Source organism: Protopterus annectens, chromosome 15.part0 (assembly GCF_019279795.1).
Source record: "Protopterus annectens isolate FY-2018-M chromosome 15.part0, PAN1.0, whole genome shotgun sequence".
Classification (NCBI taxonomy): Eukaryota; Metazoa; Chordata; order Ceratodontiformes; family Protopteridae; genus Protopterus; species Protopterus annectens.
In genome coordinates, this window is record NC_056749.1 from 297,661,526 (window position 1) to 297,673,885 (window position 12,360).

The 12,360-nt window shown below is 37.7% G+C and overlaps 1 long non-coding RNA gene across 1 annotated transcript in view; it reads left to right on the plus strand.

The window, feature by feature from the left end:
• The first annotated feature begins 5,595 nt into the window (after positions 1 to 5,595).
• The window catches only part of LOC122789654, a 246,435-nt gene continuing 239,670 nt past the window's right edge, over positions 5,596 to 12,360 (plus strand). Inside the window, exons 1-2 of the long non-coding RNA XR_006362850.1 lie at positions 5,596 to 5,666; positions 6,706 to 6,830. This is a non-coding gene — a long non-coding RNA (uncharacterized LOC122789654). The remainder of the gene's footprint in view (positions 5,667 to 6,705; positions 6,831 to 12,360) is intronic.

Below are 12,360 nucleotides of genomic sequence, written 5' to 3' on the forward strand. Positions count from 1 at the left end.
TGAATTGCATATGGTGTAAAAGTTTTAATTAGCATATGAGCATTTGTTACTTCTTATTTCCATCTCTGCTCATTTGCATAACTACATTTGGGAACACTGCAGGCTGGACTAACTGTCCTCTATGAATTGCAGCTTTCCTGTTTGCCCAAATCCCTGAACTCCTTAATGCATTAGTGTAACTGACTATGAATACCAGTCATCATCTTTGTAAAATATTTATCTCACTCGCATCATCATTCTCCATATTAGCTATACTTTTTTATATGCAACATAACACTTTCTGCAGTTGTACCTTCAGTTTTATTATTATTGGGTGGTCTTATTTCAGAAGCATTATCTTCTTTTAACCTTTCTATTTTTAGTAAAAGGAAGTCAAACCAAACCTGTTAAATGTTCTGCACTTAAGCATACAACTTTTGTCATATCACCTTTCTCTGCATTGACCGTATCTTCTATTGTAATCTTATAAGAAGTATGACTGATCCTCATTACAAAATGAAAGTTAAAATAAATTAAATAAAATGCTTGAGATTATCATTGATACCTGAGGGTACCCCATTTCCAAATCAGCATTATATCATTTGAAATATCCTGCATTTCTTTATTGCACATCCAGTGTCACCCTTACCTCCCTTGTCCAATTATTACTTTCACCATGTATTTTTGTTTTATCTTTCTGTACCTTATAATTAGAAAAAAAAAAAAACCATCAGGTTCCTTTTTTATGACATTCTAAAGTGAACATTTATCTTCTTCCTTAACTGCTGTCCCAAGTTCTGACAAATGCCTTCATACAATGATGCTGACAAGCTCTTTTCCCTACTTTATATTTTTTCCAAGTAAAAGTATTTAAAGTGGCCATGCAAATGCCTTCTGTTCCTAAGTGTTCTCTGCTTTAAACCCAAAGGGTAAAACTGTGATCACTGTAACTTCGTACCCATTAACAATGCATCCATTTTTTTGCTTTGATTCTTACCACCAGGTTTCTGTTCTGACTCTGTTGTCCACATGTCTGTCCTACTCTTCTTGAACGTTTGATCATGATGTCTCTCTTGACTTTCTCTGCCATTTCTAAATATGAAAATATCTTGTTCACAAAAACACTTGCAGGAGCATGGTTTTAAAACCAGCTGTTATGCTGGCCAAGCATACACCCCCTTTTTCATATTCATATGGCAGCATATGTAAATATATATATCTGTTTTTTCTCCCAGCATGTGATTCACTATAGTACTCAAACTTAGCTCCTCATCAGCATTCATAGGTATATACTAGGCTGATGATCACCAGGGCCTTTATAAGCTTAGCTCTGCAATCTACCTAGTTATGTCATGTGTATCATGGGTTTTAATTACGAGGAGGATGTTAGGAAGTTTTTGAAGGTTAAGGGGTGGGGTTATGTTAGACTGGGCATAGTTACTGTCTGCTTAATGTCAGTTTCCCATACATTGGTTAATGTTATGCTTGATTAGTTTTAAGGATGTACACTGTTACACATAGGCAACCTACGTCAGGGCATGGGGATCCTCTGAGACACCGTTCTATCTTGCCAACATCATTGGATCTAGCGGTTCTGATGCTGTTGGTTTTGCAGCTGTGCAAAAGGTCCATCAGAGCTGGACATAGATCACATCACAGTAACCTGTAGGAAACAGTATGTAAAGATGCAGCTTTAATCCCATCCATATAGGACAATGTGTTTATACCCTGAATTTTCCTTGTAAGGAACAGTTGTGGGGGTTCCAACTGTTGTACATGTCTGGACAGGGGCATGCTGAAGGGTGATTTATACTCCATGGTGGGTCTAATAAGGGATGAATAGAATGATGTTATCACTTTCTTATAAATGGATGCCATACCCTTACTTACAAGATGGGTGACAGAGTGATTTTCTCATTACCTTGACCACATGTTGAAACGCCAGATTACTCTGCACATGTTTCCAGCTTTCAGACTACTAGGGCAACTTTAAGAATGTTTTATTTTAGCATGGGTGGCTATTTTCCCAAAAACTAGTGTAATGCATTTCTTGGCACTGAGCTTTAATCCATGACTATGACAACAGTCATTTGTCTGTGTTAGATCCTCATGTATGATACTTGTGTCTTGGGGGAGTCTATGATAACTCCCAGTTTAGAGTTATTTGTGAACTTGATCAACCAAAGGCCCTTGACAATAGCCTTTAACTCTGAGAAGTAGAGGCCAAATAGAGTTGTCCCAGCATGGGGCTCTGAGGTACCCCCTGGTGGCTGGTCTCTTACTGGAGGTGGTCTCACCAGTACTGACTTCCTGAGTCCTGTCTGTGAGCCAGCTGGCAATCCGGTGAGTTATGTAAGGGTATATGCCATGTGTGGTGAGTTTGTCAACTATACCTGAGTAGGGTATTGTATCAAATCATAATCCAGGTCCAGGTAGGTGGTATGCACCATTTTCTCCTCATTCATTGCTTTAGTGACTACCTTAAAGAAGTCCTCCAGGTGTTCTAGGCATGGCCTTCCCTTCACAAAGCCAAACTGGGTTGGTTCCAGTATATGAAAGTCGCCTACGTCTCTAGCATTTCCATGATGATTCATTGCATGGCTTTCTATATAAGACTAGTTAGAGTAATGGGTCTGTAGTTTCTGGGGTCAGCTGATTATCCACCCTTGTGAAGTGGGATAACCGTTTCAGTCCTCCATTCTCTTGGTGCAAAACCTGTTTGGGGTTAAAACTGAAAAGTGACTGATGTAATCCTAACTGGACATTTTTTAACCTATTTAGTAGACATCCCAAGATATTGTCACGGCCCAGTAAGGCTATATTTTTGGCCTTTATGAATGCCACCGGGGACCATCGTTCTGGTAATATTTGAGGGGGGGTTATACTGGTATGCATTTTATGGGGGGAAATTGGGGCGAAATCTGAGCTATGTTGCTTTGCTCAGTGAAGGTGGCTGCATTGACGACAAGTGTGGCTCTCACCTCAGTACATCATCTTAATCAACACAGATATAGTCAGACCTCCCTCCTCCAACTCCGTAACAACTGTGTCCACTCTTTCAGAATTGATTTGCAACCATTCAGTATTCTGCATTAATCTATACTCAATCCACAGTCTCAAGTCCTCTTCCATCTTGGAAAACTTTGACCTTGGCAGCAGCCCTCCATCACCACCTAGTGGTCAAAATGAGTAAGAGAAGTTCCTCGGTGCCCTGTCCAAATGTATCAGTACAAATACCACCTTGGGGGTCAACTAAAAAGAGGAAACTGGCCTAGTGGGATTAACTCAGCCAACAAAGTGTAACTATAAAAATCAATATTTTAAATTAGAATTTTCTAGAAACATAAGAACTTTTTTGCTACCAAACTTGTTCTTAATTCTCTGCCAGAGTTTATATTTCAAGCAAAATTAGAAAAAAAAATAGTGCATTGTGCAGTCTGACATAATTTTAGGATGCACTACTTTTTCTTTCTAAAATTGTTTTTGTTGGCATTAGTTTCACAACCCTTTACTGGGCACTTTGCAACTAAGTATTGCCTATACATATGCTCATACGTTATCTTGATAAATGTTCTACAATATACCTACTTTCTGAATTGTGGTGTTTGTTTTCTAATTGTCTTGTCTGTCAGAATAACATTGGTAACTTGTTGATCAGAGCTGTTTCCTTAGAGCTGTGGATTAAATATCCAATATCTCTTTTCCAGATTTTGTCCCTGCTCTCCTTTCAGAATAAAATCACCTTCTTTTAGATAGGACTCTGAGTGATCTTAAGCCAAAATAAGGATTTGTGACTGCATAACTGATTTCCCACATGATTGGTGGTTAAGAAATGTGCTCCGTTGTTTTTCTTTTTACCTTAATTGTAGTCCTATCCTCAAAGTAGCATCTTCCACCCATATGCCTCTATATTTGCTGATCCTCTGATAATCTTTTATACTGCATTGCTTTAAACTGGGTTTTCCCTCCATTGCACTTTCTTCATTTTTGTTGTATTCCTTGTAGCAACTCTTGTTTACTCTTATTAAGGTCCAAATTTGTAAATACATTTCTTTCACTTTCCTTACTCTGTTTTTCCTTTAGCCTTTCTTGAAATGTAATGTTTTATTTAGGCAGTTAAGTGAATGCCTGTGTAATACAGTGTCTAAAGGTAAGCAGTGTGTTAAAGGTTTTATATGTATAGTTTCATAGACGACATACTTCTGTTATATTTTAAAAGTTCTATTTTGGGAGGGGGATTCTGTCAACTGACACTATAAAAGGGCCTGTCCAAATCAGAATTTCCTGGTTACCAAAGTTAAGTAAAAAATGAATATCAGTAATTCATGGTTTTAATTTTACATAAAGACACATACATTGACATGTTGCCATTTTTGTACTTGTCAGTGTATTGCTTATAATAGAATTTTGTCATGTCAGTCGGCTTTATAACATAAATGTTTTTCAGGATGGCACGCAGACCATCCTTTTATTTTTATATAACACCCAAGTTATGAAAGGATAGGTTAATATATGCATAAGTGTTCTTAAGAAAGGTTAACTTTGACTGTAAGCATTAATCTATGCTATTCCTAAAATCATATCTGCATGCTTTAGTCACCTGACATTGTGCAGTGTGTATCAAAATGAGTAATGATGATATGATACCGAGAATGGAAGGTCATAGCAGAGAGGACAGGAGAGTTTTCCAAAGGTGCCTTTCACGGTATATTTTGCACCAAGTGGCACTCATCAGTTGCAAGAACATCTTCCTTCACTCAATGAGAGCTCATTAGCTGACTCCCTTACTGCTATTCCCAGAGGTAGCAAAAGCTAAACTTTCTGCAGTATAATATTCAAGGTGAGTGGATTTTATCTGATGAATCCCCAGAGCTGGTCTTGCACACGTTTAGGCAGAAAGTCAATTTTCATTCACATAATGTAAAATATCTAATATACTATATGTTAAAGGGCCGCCATAGGCTCTCATTCCACTTGATAAGCTTCACTGATAAAGGTAATAAAGCAAAGAACTTTTTTTGCCTAAACACCAATTCTAGCTCACTAATATGCAACCATGTAGCACATGCTAAGGGGACTTTTTGTTTGTTTCATATACTCTGCTTTCTGTTTTCTTAGAAGAAACCATTTTCAAGAATTAACAAACTCTTCAGCCATTAACAATATCCTCAGCTACTATTCTTTTTTTTTTGTTTGTTTTGGTAAACCTTAAATGTACTGCAAAAAAAAAAAAAAAAAAGTTCTGCAAAGCTAAACTGCAGAATAAGTGTAAAACAAAATCCCTGGAAAGTTCCCAAACTAAAATTGAGGTTAAAAATATCATGACATTAGTAACCTTTCCACAGTGAGCAACAGAATGCAACATGGCATATAATATACAACTATGCAATGGTCAATCAATCTTTTCTGGTTCCTTTTCACATTACATTTAACATTTTTTCAATGCATTTTTTTCAGTTTTGCTTTGCAACATGTGTCTTTTCAGCATTTACTGTACACTTTATTATATTGACTTGTGTTTTTTTAAGCCTTAGACAAGTAAGGAAATGAACTGCTAATAGATGTTATCACTATAACAGTCTATTCAGGGCAAATGTTAAAGTATTAATGATTGTTTTAAATTAGGGCAGAAAAAGCAGATATGAATATGTATAAAACAGAGCCACACTGGAGAATCATTAAGTAAGGTAAGAATGTAACATATTTAAACATCAAAGTATATCAAAGAAATGCCAGTAGTGTGAAATCAGGAAAACAGCTTTTGAGATATAATAGATTATGATTACTAGATCATTAAAGTTACAAGATGCAGCAAAACATTTTTTCCATTTTAAGTATGGCACCAAAGTAAACACATTGCATGTTTTCTAATAGTAAGAATTAAAAATATATGTGTATATATTTTAAAGCAAAAAAGCTACCACAATTATCCTGAATTTCAGTGTTGGTCTTGAACCACATCCAATCATATGAAAAATTTGTTGTAGCCTATGAATTCACTTTGCTCCTTTTTAACACCAGTTTGCAATTAAGTGACCTTAGAGCTCATTATGCACTAATCAGCATCTGTGATAACTATGTCACAGCAAATATCAGAGATTAAAGTGAGTGGGCTGTTCTGCAAGAAAACAGCTACTAAGTAGTTCTAATTCAGTATGATTTCTGTGTCTCTGTCAGCCCTCTGCAGGTGTTAAGTCTAGCCAGCAGGAATAAGCATTTTGGTTTTGAAATCATGAAATTATATGCAGCTGTAAAAAGCACAAAATTGTTCCATATTATCCGTACTATAAATGGTAATAACCCTTCTTAGAGGCTAATGTACTCAGTTTGCCCTCAGGAGTTTGTTAAACTGCAGATGAAGCCAGCAGCATGCAAACACATTTCATGAATCTGTGGTCCCAGTTGTAGCAATGTGACATAAAGCAGAATACATTTTAAGAGCAAGGGATGCTAAACATTTTGCTGAGGTGGACATCCCCTAGAGCTGTAAGACAACTAGAACATTTTAAATTAATTTATGTAAATCAGTTAATAGCAGAAAGAGAACATATTTTGAACTTAGAAGTAAAATAAATAAATAACCTTCACTCGTGCATACATGTATGTGTATTCATTCTCACCATATGTTTCTTGACCCAAGGTGAACTTTATATTTAAATAAATTGCTAGCTGTGGCTGCATTGGAAAACTAAATTGTCATTGTTTTTTTGTCTCCAAAACATACAGAAATGTATTATAAAGATGAAGCTAACTGAAGGCAAATTACATTGGAAATTTCAAGTAACACTGTGGCATCACCCTCCATTGCTACTATATCCAGTTCAAGGTGTTCCTAGCTGCTCATTGTGCAAGTATGTATTACCTACCTCTGTTTGATCAAAAAACTCATGACATGATTTCAGCAACTAGCTGGTATGCAAAAAATAACTGAAGCAGTTGCTAGTGACAAAAGTGTGACAGGCAGATATTATGTTGATTGATTTTTGTCCTCCTCTGATTACACAGAACAGGATTTTTTCCCCGTGTGTATAAATATAGGTATATATAAAAGTGTTTATATCCATATGTAAAATCTATATAAATGTATATGAAGTTATGTGTATAAATATATATAAGCAGATTAATATTATATTGAGTTTTGGGAGACTCAAAATTCATGCAGTTGAGAGCATATGATAGACCACCTCAAAACTAAAAAAAAAATCTACATTTCTTCAGGGGACCAAAGCCCCTGCACCCCACATGTTGGAAGCTATGCTTCTCACCCCCTGCACATTTATATATACCAAGTCTGAGATCACACTGCATTGGGGAAATGGTAAATTCTCCACTCTCCACTGTACCATGATTGATGTAGTAGTGCTACAAATGGGGGATTTACCCTTTTTTCCCACTGTAGTAAGATCCTTGACTGGGTGTATATAATTTGCAGGGTATGGGAGGTATAGGGAGCTTGCCCCACCCCCTGTAAAAATGTAGATTAGTTCTTTTTTTTTATTTCAAGTTTTCAGAAACATGAGCATATGAATTTCAAGTTTCCCAAAAACTAAATATGATATTAATCCATATAAATAATGTATATGTAATGGTATGAAATACTCCAGTTTATTTCATCAAAGATCATGAAAATTTGCCCTCACATGGCGATATCAGGACTGAAAGAAAGGTGTAACCAGAAGTCTCAGTGCTTTCTTAAAAATCCACAAAGCCCAATCCATTGCTGGAAAAAAAAATCTGCTGAGCACCAAAAGGAAGTGAGCACTGCAGTCCCAGTAGTCTTGAGACACTGAATGCAAATGATAACCATAACTCATTTTACAGCTTCATACATAGCCTAAATGGTAGGATCCAAACATGTGCAGAACTAGTGACCAAGGGTATCACACACACTGATCCCACAGAGATAGCAAACCTGCCAGTGGATAGGTATGGCAAAAGTTTCATGCCCCTATCCCTTTCAAAAACCTATCACAAACCTTGACCAAAACTCCCCCCCACCCTACATATCTGAAGAACAGGTCATCAAAGCCTTGTCCAAGGCAAAAAAACACAGCCCTATGGGACCAGATGGCTTCCCAGGCTGTCTTCTAAACAGGCTAAATCATGAACTAACATCACCATTATGCAGCCTTTTCAATCATAGTCTAACCACAGGCTTTGTTCCTGCAGAATGTCGAACGCTCAAAACCGTGACCGGCTAATAACACAAATTTTTTCCCTGTGAAAAAATTAGCTTGGCCAACAAAAAAAAAAAAAAAAAAACATACTTTAAAATCCTAATATAGTGGGGGGCTTTGCCCCACACATCCCCCGATGGGGGCTGTGCCCCCGACATCCCCCCCTAACTAAATATACCAGCTCCGAGATCGCTTGCTTTGAAGGAAAGGGAAAATCCCCAATGACGGCCAAGTGAACTTTTAACCTGGGAAAAAAATTGCGTAATTGGTCAGTCACAGTTTTGAGCGTTAGATGTTTGTGTCGACATTTAGGTGTTTGATTACCTAAACATTCGACAACATAATAGAAACCTGTGAACAGCTACAGTTATTCCTCTCCACAAACATGGCCTAGCAACAGACACAGGCAATTACACTCACATAACCCTGACCAGCCTCATCTGTAAGGCCATGGAACATATCAGTATGGACCTCATAAATAAAGACATAAGTGACCTCCAAACCCTGTATCCTACCCAGTTCAAGGGCAGATCCTGCCTGTTTAATCTGGTGGATTATTTCAAAAATGTGACCAGGACCATTGATGAGGGCAGATCTGTGCACACAGCATACCTCAACTTGGCAAAGGCTTTCGACACTATCCCACACTCAGGCATTACCGATGAACTTGGCAAACTGAATGTAAACCCCTTCGTTGTAAGATGGGTTGCTAAATGGCTGACAAACTGGACACACTATCAAAGTGGGTGAATCCACATTAATCAGCAGAACTATTACCATTGGGTTGCTACAGGGGTCAGTGCTGGGCTTCCTATTGTTTGGTATATACTTCTCAGAAGTTCAAATAAAAACTAAGGCGTTGTGGCTGACCAGGCTTGTAGATGATTGCAAACCAGGTACAATTTTTGAATCCCTAAATGATGTCAGTATAGTCAGGAGGGTCTTTCACAGACCAGTGATTGGTGTCTTGGTCACAGTCTCAAACTGAATGCAGAGAAATGTAACATCATTCCCTTCAGCAAAGTGTTCTTCCACACTATCAAATACCCTAAGTACCCAAAAAGTGGTTAGGTATTTGGGTTCACAAGTTGACCATGACCTTAATTTCAACCACCATGTATCTACTATAGTAAGGAAGGCTTTCTACATAGCACACTTGATTATTAAAGGAATCACCTCAAGAACAAAAGAGGTTATAACTGTTCTATATTCTGCACTAATCCAGCCCGTAATTGAGTATGACATCCCATTTGGCATGTTACCATACAAAGCACCTGCAGCAATTGGAGAGACCTCAGAAGTTTCTAACAAAGAAGATCAAGGGACTCCAGCAGATGCCATACACAGACCAACTAAAGTCATTATCCCTTTACTCTGCATCATATAGACTTCTTAGGGGAGACTTGTACCTGGCTTACAGAGCAATCTCATGCCCATACCGAACAAACTTGCTGCATATCAGTAAATCAAAAGGGACTAGGGCCACCCATTCCATAGACCTAAATATGACCTGTGACTTGAGTAGGACAAGCTGGAGGGACCGATTTATATCACAGCGATTGCCACATCTTTGAAACTGGCTACCTACTCATGTGAAACAGAGCACTCCTATGACACAGAAACCTGGACAAGTGGCTGAGGCACTGCAAATTCTTACCAAGAAAAGTGCCCACAACTGTCCTGGATATGGGCAGTCATTACTAAATGCAATCTTGGGTATTATCTAACATTTCTATGGTATTACATTGGGATGAAATGGCTAGGCTTCGAAAGACCTTTGGGTTGATAGCCTAGTAATCTCCTGTGATCCGATTTCTTCCCAACATAGAGAATACTGAACAACAGCTAGAAATGAAATTCAGTGGCTACACATATTCTTTTTCGAAAGTCCTCTGTAAAGTGGATGACAATTCATTATGCTCTGACATCAGTGGAGTATTAGCCAGTTCAGTGGAAGACATTCCTCATCAGACAAGTCATACTTTATGCTCTGACATCAGTGGGAGTATTAGCCAGTTCAGTGGAAGACATTCCTCATCAGACAAGTCATACTTTATGCTCTGACATCAGTGGGAGTATTAGCCAGTTCAGTGGAAGACATTCCTCATCAGACAAGTCATACTTTATGCTCTGACATCAGTGGGAGTATTAGCCAGTTCAGTGGAAGACATTCCTCATCAGACAAGTCATACTTTATGCTCTGACATCACTGGGAGTATTAGCCAGTTCAGTGGAAGACATTCCTCATCAGACAAGTCATACTTTATGCTCTGACATCAGTGGGAGTATTAGCCAGTTCAGTGGAAGACATTCCTCATCAGACAAGTCATACTTTATGCTCTGACATCAGTGGGAGTATTAGCCAGTTCAGTGGAAGACATTCCTCATCAGACAAGTCATACTGTGTTACAAGGACGATAAATAACTCATTATGAAAATCACCACACAATTATTGCCGTTCAAATTTGCACCTTAGCACTATTGTCTTCTCAACAGTTACAAAGTATACATAACGCTAGGCTTTTAAAATCACTCATTGTAATACTTACAGGCAATTATTTCTTCAATAAGCATAATTGTTAAACTGATAATTCGATTCCAAGTCTATATTTAAACCATAGCACAACAGAAGTTTGGGACTGGGCATAAAACTAACATGGTGCACAGTGTTACATGAAACAGCATAGGGATTGGTGACATGCATGAGATAATTTATAGTACATGCTAACGGAGAACTAAAATAGAATTCATTTGTATGCAGATGCCTACATAGTGACATGCAAATACTAATGAGCGCCATCACATATGGAAGTCATGAAACCACATCTTGTTTTATTGTCTCTTAGCTTTCAATTTGCTTGATTTACAGTTTCACAAAGATTGTATTCAGTAACATGATAACATGCTTATTGTCCTGTATTATATTAGACTATGTGCAAAGGAAGCTGAAATGCCACCTAAATAAATACAAAAATTCCATTCCTGTTTAATGTTGCTAATTCTCATCGTAGATCAGGACATCATTGTCTTTTGGCCTTTCAGTGTGCTCAAAAGAGAGGGTTACTTTTTGCCTTCATTGTCATTAGAATAAAGATCTCTTCCTCTGTCTTGTTTACAATACCCTTTTCTTGTCTAGAAAGCATCTTGTATTGTTACTGAATGGAAATGTCAGAGGTTTTCCATTTCTTACATTTATTCTTTAACTTGACAGAGTTTTTACATGGTTTTCCTCATGCATCCTGTATGATCTATGACAGGGACATGTATTTAAAATAATAGGGATATACAGATTTTAGGGTCTATATTAGAACATCGAAGTTTCAGAACTTCAAATGTTTTAATATTGACCCCTAATAAGCGAAAGCTGAAAATAGCGAAGTTTCAGAAAACCAAATTCTTTCCTAGGGAAAGAATTTGGTTATCCGTTCCTGTTGCTTCGCTATTTTCAGCACTGTGGTGGAAAGTTACGGGTCGGGTTCAGGTAAGTGTGTGATTGTGTGGACGTGAGGGTTAGGGCAGATTAGGTGAGTTAGGGTTAGGGCGTGGGTCAGGTAAGTGTGCGAATGTGTGGATGTGAGGGTTAGGGCACGGGTGAGGTGTGTGCGCGATAGTGACGGACCTTAGGATTAGGGTTTGGGTTAAGGTAAGTGAGAAGATAGTGGTTTATGTACAGTTTAGTGTAGGGTTAGATGTAAGATTTTAGATGTTTCTGTGTGGATTGCTGTTTGGTGTGTTTGTGTTGTGTGTATGTGTTTTGGAACAGCAAATTTCTTCCCTAGGAAAAAATTCGCTGTTCTGAATTTTCAGTGTTATCAGTTTTCGGTTACTAGGGGTCAATATTAGAACATTCCAAGTTCTGAAACGTTGATGTTCTAATATAGACCCAGATTTTAAGTTCAAACAGTTTATTTTTATGAATGTACTAAGCTGCATACAAATCACTCTTGACTAATATCAGACTGAATTAATACTGATATCATGAACTTTTAATTATGTCCAGACATAGGATTGTTATCCAAAAAAAGTCATTTGGAGAAATTAATCTGAGACTGTAAGAGATTAAAACCTTTAAACATTCTTATATATATGTGGATCTACTACAGTAGATCGACTTACCATACCTTTGAAGACCAGAAAGCTGAGACGGAAATACCGGAACTGCACAACAATGAAAATGTACATCAACAACCAAAACCACAATAAT